Source organism: Rhinolophus sinicus, linkage group LG05 (genome assembly GCF_036562045.2).
Source record: "Rhinolophus sinicus isolate RSC01 linkage group LG05, ASM3656204v1, whole genome shotgun sequence".
In the NCBI taxonomy this organism is placed as follows: domain Eukaryota; kingdom Metazoa; phylum Chordata; class Mammalia; order Chiroptera; family Rhinolophidae; genus Rhinolophus; species Rhinolophus sinicus.
This window is the reverse complement of record NC_133755.1, coordinates 111809840-111822269: the sequence shown is the minus strand read 5'-3', so window position 1 is coordinate 111822269 and position 12430 is coordinate 111809840. Positions and strand designations below refer to the sequence as shown.

At 38.4% G+C, this 12430-nt stretch overlaps 1 protein-coding gene across 3 annotated transcripts in view; it reads right to left on the bottom strand.

Moving 5' to 3' along the window:
* The window catches only part of CD109 (CD109 molecule), a 207649-nt gene that overhangs the window by 57764 nt on the left and 137455 nt on the right, over positions 1-12430 (bottom strand). The gene's annotated exons all lie outside the window — the stretch shown is intronic.

Below are 12430 nucleotides of genomic sequence, written 5' to 3'. Positions count from 1 at the left end.
TGTTCATTTATTTTGTTTTTTAGATTCCACATATGTGAAATCATGGTATTTGCGTTTCTCTGTCTGACTTATTTCGCTTAGCATAATACTCTCTAGGTCCATCCATGTCATTGCAGATAGCAAGATTTCATTCTTTTTTATAGCTGAGTAATATTCCATTGTATATATGCACCACTTTCTCTTTATCCATTCATCCACTGATGGACACCCAGGTTGCCTCCATATCTTGGCTATTGTAAATAATGCTGTAATGAACATACGGATGCACAAGTCGCTTAGAAGTAGTGTTTTGGTTTTCTTTGGATAAATACCCAGAAGTGGGATTACTGGGTCCTTCTTTGTCTGTTATAGCTTTTGTTTTAAAGTCTATTTTGTCTGGTATAAGTATTGCTACCCCAGCTTTTTTGTTTTGTTTTGTTTTCAGTTTCATGAAATATCTTTTTCCATCCCTTTACTTTCAGTGTGTGTGTATTTTTCAACCTGAAGTGAGTCTTTTTTAGACAACATATGTAAGGGTCTTGTTTTCTTATCCATTCATCCATCCTATGTCTTTTGATTGGAACATTTAATTCATTTACATTTAAAGTAATTGTTAAGAGATATGTAGTTCTTGTAATTTTATTATTCATATTTTAATCATTTTTTATCTTCTTAAAGAGTCCCTTTAACATTTCTTATAATACTGGTTTGGTGGTGATGAACTCCTTTAGCTTTTTCTTGTTTAGGAAGCTCTTTATGTGTCCTTCAATTCTAAATTATAGCTTTGCTAGGTAGAGTCATCTTAGCTGTAGGTCCTTGCTTTTCATTACTTTGAATATTTTGTGCCAATCCCTTCCGCAAAGTTTCTGTTGAGAAATCAGCTGACAGTCTTATGGGAACTCCCTTATGGGTAACTAACTGCTTTTGTCTTGCCACTTTTAAGAATCTGTCTTTAACCTTTGGCCTTTTAATTATGATGTGTCTTGGTGTGGGCCTCTTTGGGTTCATCTTGTTTGGGACTCTCTGTACTTCCTGAGCTTGTATGTCTATTTCCTTAACTAGGTTAGGGAAGTTTTCAGTCATTGTTTCTTCAAATAGGTTTTCTCTTCTCCTTCTGGTACCCCTATGATGAGAATCTTGGTACAGTTGATGTTGTCCCAGAGGTGTTTGGGCCTACTTTAAACAGCCTTGAAACCAAGTTTTAGGCAATTATTTGTTTAACACATAAGTAGTTACAACAGATAATACTTGAATTCTCCCTCCCTCCCACCTACATTACAAGTCATCCCTAATAACTCCCGAATTTTCCGTATCTGTTTACTGTCTCTTTCCCGTTCTATAAATATTTTCAAGTCTTCTCTCTTCTTGGTACTCCTTAAGTGTCTTTCTGATTTCTTCCTTGTTTTGTTAATGGTCCTCTCTCTGATCCTGAAATGTTGGCCGTTGCTCTTTCTGAGCCCATTGCTCTTTCCAATCTCCAGACCCTAAAGGATCTCATCAACTTTCATGGTGTTAACTGCCTTCTCTATACTAAATACTCCTAAATAGTCATCTCTAGCCCATACCTCAACCTGGAGATTCTGACTCAAATCCACCTTCTAGATATCTCTGCCTGAATGTCATACAGAACATCTTGGACTCCTTTATCTGTGGTAGCCTCCACCAGGCACGCTTTCTTGATTGTATCTCCCCATGTTTTGTTAGATATCCATTCTCTCCCATAATATCCTGTGTATAACTGAATCATTTTACTTAACCCAACATATTATAAGTATCTGCTTTGTGTCCATCTCCTGTAACAGAATATGAAACCACCGAGGGCACAGCACCTAATGCAGCATGGCTTCAATGTTTGCTGAATGAATGTGTGTATAAATGAGTGAACAAGTTGATTCTTGTCCCCAGGCTGGTTCTTACAGGGTTCATCAGGTTAGCCTCAGTTATCATACAGTATCTCCTCAAAGAAATTAAAATAACCTTCTCATGAGCAGAATCAGACCATCCTGAACAGGCACGGTCATCTGTCATATGACCCACAGAATAACCTTAACTCTCTGCCCTATATCTGGAAGTAATATGAATGCCAATGTGTGGGAGAAGCCAGCCATCAAGGAAAACTGAAGAAAAAGCAAGAGGAAAGTGCTTATTTCATTGTCATTTAAATTCTTCCAATAAATCAAAAAATAATTTTGTAACTGAGTGCTGACAGTGTGCTTTGTACAAGATGAGGTTTTCCCACGGTGTTTATAAGTGGTGAAAAGCAATTCAAGAAATAAATTATTTTACTGTCCAAGGAGTTTGAAAAGCAAAAATGGATTTTGTAATTTTCAACATACTATTAGGCAATCAGGCCATAAAAATTTTCACAAGGAGTTTAGTTATTTTTATGAAATAAATTTACAAAGTATATAATCAAGAATGGTGGAAGACACTGAAATGTTTAAAATTAATAATAATCCAGAGAACTAGTAGCAATTTTAGCTATATATAACCACAAAAACACTGATACTGAATATTTTCATGAGTGTAGACAGGACCTGCAACCTTTCTTTAAAAAAGGTCAAACAGCAAATATTTTAGGCTTCTCAAGTCCAGGGGTCCAGAACAGGCCTCCCCAGGATGTGCCACTTTGGCATGTGAATTATTTTGAGCTGAAGGCAGTCAAAAAATAAATTATGCAGGCTCATGAGAAACTCTTACCTCTCTCTTAAAGAATCTAAATTTGGGGCCTTGCCCATAATAAGAGTTATCACCCGAAAGAACTTTTTATGACCTATCTATAGGGCAGGACAAACTAGTAAATACTGAACATTTGCTCTTATCATCCTGCAGTGACCCTCTGAAGCCCCAAGACGCTTTACCTCATCCTTAGCTCAGAATGCCATACATACCTCACTTTAAATTTTTGTCTCTGACTCTCTCGTGTGTGTGGGGTTCCCAGATGCACGTGATTAAATTTGGTATTTTTTCTTGTTAATCTGTCTTGTGTTGAATTGATTATTAGCCCAATCGGAAGAACCTAGAAGGGTAAAGGAAAGTTTCCTCCCCCCCATACAAGCCATGTGGTCCCTGTCACAACTATTCAACTCTGCCAATGGAGTGCAAATGCAACCAGCGAAAACACAGAAACAAATGAGACTGTGTTCCAATAAAACTTTATTTATAAAAATGGGTACTGGGCTGGATTTGTCCTAGAGGCCAGGGTTTGGTGATCCCAGTCTAAAAAATAAAATTCATTTCCAAATTTTTCTATGCTAATTATAGCTGAACTAAATTAAATTTGACTAAGCTTAACTAAAAACATGCAGCAAAATCAACCTGAGGCCTTTTATAGGAAGTTGTATTTACTAAACAATTTTCCTTCAGTTTCAAAGAAACAATCTGCTTCAAAATAAGTTTTTGTTTATTCTAGCTCATCAAATACAATTTGTGCTCATTCACTCTGCCAGCAACTAGAGAGAGAGGTTGACCTGAAGGCATAAATACTTGGGCAGCATGTCTTCTAAGCAAACACCTTTCCAGGAAAGAAAATGCATAACTCATCAACATTTTCTGAGCTCTTCTTTCCCCAATATGGTCACCATTCCATGAGGAAAGCACTTCCTTAAAAAAACCGTACTCTTCAGCACATATATTCACTTTCTATTTGTATTAGATGTAAACCTGATTCAATTAGATTTTCTAAACAACTTCTAAAGCAGAAATGGAAAAGAACCAGGATGTTTTCTCAGTAATCTCTGCAATTCCTTTATCCCTGTATCCCTAAGTCAATAGTTGACTGTGAGGGTGTGTATATGGAAATTAATCAAATGAAGGGGGAAAGAGAGAAAATACTATTTTTACTACCCTCCTAGGAAATATACTGACTAGAGTGCAAATTGGAGACATATGAATTATAAAACTGTCTATTCCAGTTACAGAATTTCCCTATTCTAACCATGAAGCCATCCAACTCTTGAAAGGATTTCTATTTTTACAAACTTGAAGGAACATGGCACACTACATGACCATTAAAATAGCTGTTTTCTAAAATCCAGGTCAACTTCTTTCAACTTTTGCTTCTGGAGTAAAAAAAAAAGAATGCCAGAAACAGAGCTAAGGTACAGGAGGGACTATTTTTGTTTGCACATTTAGGATCATTTCAGTTTCCCAAGTCTGCTTCAGCATTGATCTCCATTGTCTAGATTTAATTTTTATTCAAAAATTAAGAAAGGGACTAAATTTTTTATATCCACATATAACAGGATGTTAAAATGGAACTATTTCAGACTCAGTTTGGGCTCTGTCCCCCAAGACACCAGATACCAACTATCCAAATTGAGGTGTAAAAGTAGCATACAGGACTTGCAAAGGAAGTTTCCAAAAACTGGTTTTGCAACTCTCAACCAAAGGGGTCAAGGTGAAAATGAGCTAGAAAGGAATTTTAGGGGAAAGGTTTTGATGCGCTGAGTCCCACACACCCCATCCCAGGGATCAGGTGGAAGTTGCTTGCTCCTCATTTCAAGTCTAGCAAAGCGGCGCCAACAGAACAATCCAAAGAGCTGGATGTGTATCCCCGGGAGTGTCCTCAAGTTGTCAGTGGATGGGCACTTGACATGCCTGAACAACCTAAAGAGCAAATACTGCTTCTGACCAGGTGCATATATGGCTGAGCTCTTTAAGAGAGTGTGCTGAATGGGGTGGTCTATACCTGCTGAGTTTCAAGGAGCAAAGAAAGCTTGAACATTGTCCCTCAATTAGATACACAGAAAAGAGAGAGCCAGCATGGGACTGTCTTCTATTGTGATCAAAACCAGCCTCCTCAGGGGTCAGGTCACCTCAGGAGATGGAAGCTGGAAGTGTAGATGCCCGGGAGCTGAAGATGGAGCTTCCAGATGGAGAAGACATATTCAAAAGCACCAAAGACCTTGGATGTGAGACCTCCCAGAAATGGTAGAGGTGCTCCAAAGAACCCACAAAAGCGTTCAAAGAAGGAAAAGTGTTAGTTTTAAATGCCTGCTGGCCTTGAGAGCTCTGATACCAGATAACAACAGTATTACGTTGACCCATATTATACTGCCATTTTTGTAGGACAAATACCAGCCAATTCATGACTAATTCTTTTTTTTTTTTGTAAGAATTTTTCACCATTGCCCTCTCTTCCCCCCACCCAATTCAATCCTGGGGGAGTCCAACACAATCTAGTGAATGGGTAACAGGGAGCCAGGCCAGAGAAATCCCAAGCTGAGAGATGGGGACACAATTTTATCAGACTGGATATATTAGTTACCGAATGTAAACTGTTTTGTGTGTGCACATGTAACCAAAAATGACAGTATCGTTGATTACCAAAGAAGAACCAGAAAAACAGTGGGATTTGCCTTACATGTCATCCAAGGAATAGGGAAGAATTGGTCCCAAAGAACAGGACTAAATGGCAAAAGAATAATGTGGGGTTTTTTTGTTGTTTTTTTATTACACCTGTCCAGTAGTACATGTTTCACTCCACAGTTACACACAAATAACTGGGCACGCCAAACTAGCCGATTGCTCATGCTAAGAAAGGCTGGAGAGATACAGGGTATCCACATTTCTGACTCCTAAGACATTTCCCCACTGAAACAGTTATGGTTTAGAGTTCTAGACTGTTTCACAAAAGTTTACTTAATATGTAATGTGAATGAAGTTATATAGTAATTTTTCTGCTGCCCCACTTGATACTATACTAATTCTCTCCTTCTTAGGAACAACCTATATTCTTTATTGCCCTTTTATCTGGATTCCACGCCTACCATTGCACGGGCACAGATGAGTGCTCAGTAAGTACTGGTCACTTGCCTCTGCTACCTGCCCGTCACTCCCCCCATCCACCCCCCAGGCCTCATTCTCTGGAGGCCTCTGAGCACCTGAGTTGGGCCACTCTCTCTGAATCCCTTCCCCTCTGCTCTGTGACCACTCTCTCTTCGTTCTGTCTTCCCAAGCCTGGCTGTCCTTTCTCTATGGTTTTGGGTGGCTACTCTTCTTAGCTTCTGAATGTAGTGATTTCTGACAGATCATTCCAAACCCCACCTACTCATCTCTCTCCCCCAAACTGAACTTCCAGCTCTGACCTCCTTAGAATTTGTAATCAGTGATTCTCCCCAAGACCACACTGAAATCCCAGAGTCAAAGATAAACTGAAGGATATTAAAAATTTTACCAGTATATTCGAATGAAACTCAATTAGAATCAGGCAGCACCAAACCAGAAGCACTCATCTGACAAGAGCTCAGGGAGGTACTTCTATAGAGAAGACAGAGCAAGGAAATTATTGATTGGCTAAAGCTTAAAGCCCAGGTGGCTGTGATTGGTTGTCCTTAGTGTTTTTACTTCATCATCCTGAGGCATTTATCTGCTTAGATTTTGAGTTGCTGATGTAGATCACCATGTCACTCTACTGGCTCCTTGTTTAATAAATTTAACACCTTTTACTCCTCTTTCTCCTTTGCCGCAATCATGAGCCAATCAGTCACTAAACCTAACGATTCTTCTTTTAAATTGTCTCTTGAATGCATCTGTATATACCTCTTTAGTTTTTCCTGCTCCCCTAAACTAGCCCCCTTTCACAGACTGGACTGTATTATAACCTAAGCTAGAAGGTACGCGTGCATCTGTTAAACAATGATACTAACCTCCTTGTAGGCTTCCCAACGTCAGTTCCTCTCCCTTCAATCATCCCACATGCTATGATCTTCCTAAAATACTATGTCATACTATTGCTTAAAAACTTCTATAAAAAATCAACAAGACAATAAATGTTTATGATTTCTTTTGTTTGGGGGTTTATCATAAGTGCTTCCTTCTTTCTACTAAATAATGTTTGGGTGTTTTTACACTGAGCATGCATTACTTTTATAATCAGAGGAAAATAATAAAAGTATAATTTTTATATCTTTTTAATTTGAGAGACTCATTCATGAACATTTTTGCTTTCTTTGTCCTCAGAAGCCTTATATGAAATTTATAACATTGAAATTCAAAGTAAAATAAGTTTTTAGAGGCCCCCCTCCTCACTGTCTACAAAATGAAATGTAAAACTTTAGCCTGATATCCAATACATACTCTCCACAACTTGACCCACAAACTCTTCCAACTTTCTCTTCCACTCCTACTCTCTATAAGGCATCCATGCAAGGCAAGTGCCTGCTCCCAACTCTAGAGCTGTCACGGAGCTCCCACCTCCTTGCACATCCACCCCCACCAGTCCCCACTCAAGTCCTAGAGCGCCCTCCACCTCGGTCTAGTCAAAGTATGGAATTCTTAAGGTATGGCAAGGCTTACAAGTTCTCTGATCCACGCCCCTCATTTTACAGCTGGGGAAACTGAGATCTAGGGCTGGAATGACTTGGCCACAGTCACTCGATGAAAGCACAGGCACTGGGTCTTGTGACACCCAACTGAATGCTCTTTGTATTTATTACATGAAGTCTTCCTTGACTGTGAGCACCTTCAAAGTAAGGTCTGTGTCTTAGCATCTTTAGATGTTTACTGACTGGTATTTCTTTCCACCTAACTTACAATTGGAAAGTTCCATACTTTCAGCTTTGTTCAGATCCCTACTAATGTCCCCATGTTTAACCCTAATACCCACAGAACTGCAATCATGGAACACCTCACTTTTTGCCTCTTTTATTTTTATCATAAGATTAGCAAAGACTTTTAAAATCAACAAGAAATCACAGTGTAAATATCATCCAGTAAATGTGTCAGCAGATGTATCCTGACCTACTTAGAGAAAGGAGCGATGTGCAAAGTGACTGAAAGTGTTTACTAACATTTATGTTGTCCTTTCCTTTCCTGTTGGGAACCTAAACATCTGTGGCTTACACTGCAGATGCAACATGTTTCTCCAGGGGTTTTCAACCTGGACTATCAGGATCAATAACTAGAGATGCCTGGTTCCCACTTCAGACCAACTGAGTCAGAATTAACAGGGCTGCAGCCCAAATATAATAAATGCATTCATTCATCCATTCCTTCAATAGAGAAGTATTGCATGTAAGTGCTAGGTATTGTGCTAGGTGATGGGGACACACTTTTCTCTCATAGAGCTTTTGATCTAGTGGAAAGAAAGATATTTATCAAATAATCACACACATGAATACATATATATGTGTATATGTATGTACACATATATATACATACACACACACACACATACAAATGATAATGAAATGAACTAAAATGAATTAAACTTACAGGAAATTATGAAATCTAAAGATGAGGCTAGAAAAGTAGCATTAGATCAGATAGGGCCTTGTATAGGCCCCAGTAAAAGATTTGAATTTTATCCTGAGGGCAATGGAAAGCCTTTGGAGAGTTTTAAGCTGAGGAATAATGTGATCCAATTTAATGTTTAGATTTCTTTTGCTGCTGTGTGGAGAATTGATTGAAAAGGGAAAAAAATAAATTTAGTGAGATCAATTAAGAGACAATGCAAATATCTAGGGAAAATTTGATGGTGGCTTGGACAAAGAAGGTAGAGGTGGAAATAAAGAGAACTGGATGGATTTGAAATATATTTAAGGGTAAAATCTATGGGTATTGGTCAAGGCCTGAATATGAGAGGTAAGAGAGGATGAGACATCATGCAAACTCCAAGGTTACCAGCTTGCACAATTGGATGGATGGTGGTGTAATTCAGTAAAATAGAAAATGCTGGAGAAGAGCTAAGTGCAGTGGCAGAAGACCATAAAAATGATTTTGGACATGAGGAATTTCAGATAGCTTTAAAACATCCAAGTAAAGACGTTAAGTAGGCAGATGGCTATATAAGTCTGGAACTCAGAGGGGTCTGGGTTCTCTCAGAGAGACAAATTTGAGAGTTATTAGTGTACAGATGCAAAATGAAACCATGTCTATAGTTGAGCTTGCCTAGAGAGAGAAATGAAAGAAACTTAAAACCATACCTTATAACATGCCCATCTATAATAGAGAAAAAATGATAAAAGAGAAGAATCCAGACAAGTAGAAAGAAACGTAGGTGCCAAGTTCGAGTGAGCTGGGGAAGTGGGAGGCAGAGATTAGACAACTTTCGTTTTGTTTTTGTTGTTTTTTTTTAGAGGATCAACTAGAATGGAAGAAATAATGAAAATGAAGTCACTGGAGGGGAAATAAGGTAAAAGTTCTCTCTCTCTCTCTCTCTCTCTCTCTCTCTCTCTCTCTCTCTCTCTCTCTCTCTCTCCCGGCCTCTCTTTTTAATGTGATATTAGATTTTCTGGAAAGATCCAGGAGAGAAAGGGAGATCCAGTTTGAAGATTCAGGAGAAAGAAGAGATGATCAATACTGTCGGTTTCTGAGAAAGAAGAAGGGAGAAACCGGGGAAGAGGTAAAGGTTTCAGTCCTCGATGTGAAAAATTATATCTTTTCTGTGAAAGAAGACGATAGGCATGAGATGGATGTGAGGCAGGTAGACATGTAAATCTGGCAGAGGGAGTGAAAAATTTATATCTGATAATTTCCATTTTCTTTATGAAATAGAAATGAAGATTATCTACTAAAAGTGAGGCGAGAGGGACCAGAATCTCCCCATGAGACGGCATTTCCTGAATCCCTTCTCTATTAGAAAAGAATTACAAATATTCTGGTACTTACCAAGACTAGAACTAAACAGCTGAAGAACTGAAGTTGTTCTATACCGGATAGTTTCTCATAGTGGTAGGACTTGGGAGAAACAGATCTAACCCATAAGCAAAACACAGATAATACAAGGCTCCAGTTAGAAAGGTAGTGGGCCAGGCATCCAATGTCACGAGCACATTCATACTTGTAAGGAGTGTCACCATTTGCAGTACAAATACATTAAGCTGTACAAGAGACAAACTGGTTTCCTTAGCAGAAAAGTATTAACTAGAAGCACACTCTCTTTAAAAACAAACAAACAACAACACCAACAACAAAAATCACCCATTTAACCCCTTCTGTTCCTACTAAAAGTGGAAAGAATTAAGGTTTTTGAAGACATGCAACATGACTACCTTTCTTGGGTACCTATCTCAAGCAAGAGGAAAAAGCACAAGTGTAGCTACAGCGTTGTATAGAATGGGAATTTACCCTTGAGACAAAATAATTCCATTTATTGCTCATTTCTCCTTTTCTCACTTCATCCAGGGACTCAGTACTCATTTCAGTGCCATACCCTGGTATCCAGTAATGCCACCAACAGCCAGAGGCCAGTGAGTTATAATTTTTCAAAATTCCCTCTATGCCATGGAAAATTAATATAGAACTATACACACACATCTCACCAGTGTCAAATTCCTGCTTTTGATGTTGTACTATGATAATGTAAGATGCAAGCTCTGGGGGCACTGTGTAAAGGGTACACGGGACCTCTCTGTACTATCTGTGAATCTTCTTCAAAATAAAAAGTTATTTTTAAAATTCATCTTCTTATGGCTCATAGCACCAAGATTATAGAGTCTACTAGGTGATAGCAAGATAATCCTTAACAATATATTAGTGGGTATTAGCCTATTTCCCTTACCAGATGACCTATACGTTGTAACATGAGTCTCCTGGACTCAAATCCTCTATCTAAAGCCATGGCTGTTGTAGTCAGAATCTGAGACACTTTGGAAACAATCCAACGTGTGAGGGAATGATCTGTGTGGAACCCTTAAATCACGTAATGGAGGTGGCATCTTCACTACCAATGCATACAGCAAGCCCTGTTGCCATCTAAATTCAACCAAAAAGATGACCATCTTAAAACAGCAATTGCTACACATATTAAATAGTTTAATGTTATAAAACTGAAAGTATCAAGAAATCTAACTTCTAGCTCTGACACTGCCATAACGCTGTGGGAACCTAACCAGGTTATGTCACTTCTCTCAGATTTTTGTACCATAAAATAAGGAGATGGATCTGGGTAACCTCTAAAATCCTCCCCAGCACTGAAACCCCATGATACGTGCTGATGGTTTCCTCAGATCCTCCATTTCATTGATGAGCAAGAGCTGCTAAAGTCTGAACCCAAAGTTTTCTGACTGAGGCCAAAACGAGGTACCTGAAGAGAGGGGTAGGTAAGAGACATTCAACAGGCAGGGCTCTCCTATGATAACTTCTGAAAGGAAAGAACAAGACAAGGAAATCTTCAAAAGAAAATTAGCTTGGGGTCCAGAAATTTCAATGCACACCAGTAATGGGACTGATGACAGCAGATCAAATGACCAAATAAAGTCACAGGAATAATATAGCACAAAAACCGGGAGTGCGTTTTGAATTTTATAAGAAATTACAATATTCAGTTCTTGACTGAAATTTTTTTTAGTTTTCAAAATTAGAAAGTCCAGAACATTAAATCAAAAACCGATTTTCCATTGGCTCACAGGTGCACCACATATATTCTATATATATTCACAAAATAATATGCACATATATATTCACAAAAAAATGTGCACATATTTCTACTTAGTTGTAGTATCCTATAGGAGAGTGGAATTATAAGTCAAAGAACATCACAAAGGACAATAACCAATAGCAGTAGTCTAAGATAAACTGTTCATTCACTCCATTCACTCATTCTTTCATCCCATAAACATGAATGAGTTCCTACAACAGGTCAGATACTAAGATGAAATAAATATGAAAATTAATAAAATAGAACTCCTGCCTTCAAGGAACTCACAATCTAATGAAGGGGTTCAGAACAGGCCTCCCCAAGATGTGCCACTTTGGCACGTGGATCATTTTGAGCTGAAGGCATTTGAGACCCTGTGGGCTCACAAGAAACTTTTACCTCTTCCTTAATGAATTTAAATTAGGGGCCTTGCCCATAATAAGAGCTATTACCAGAAATAACTTTATGACCTCTCTGTAGGACAGGGCACTTCTGATTACTGAACATCTGCTCTGCTTATCATCCTGCAATGAATGACTTTCCTCCCCTCTGAAGCCCCAAGTCACCTCAGAAGGTCATAGATACCTTCTTTTGACTTAATCTCTGACTCTGTCACGTATGTGAGGTTCCTGTGTATATCCACGTGTTAAATTTGATGTTTCTCTTGTTACTATGTCTCATGTCGATTGTTAGACCAAGTGAAGAACCTAGAAGGGTACAGGAAAGTTTTCCCACCCTCCCCCCACTAGTAAATTAGGTGGTCATATTTTTTTAAACTACACTTGATCACAGTTTAGAAAGATGAAAGGAATTCTGGAAACTGATGGTAGTGACACTTGCACAACAATGTGACTATACTTGATGCCACTGAACTACACACTTAAGAAAGGTTAAAATGGTAAATTTCACGTTATTCATATATATATATCTTGCCACAATAAAAAAAAAAAGGAAAAAACTACACTGATCAATAAATGCTGTAGTAGAGGTGTGTATAAGGACCCATGGGAGAATAGAGAATGAAGCGCTAACCTCTGTCAATTGATACTCTAAGAAATAATATTCTTAAACCAACTCCTCCTTCCCTTT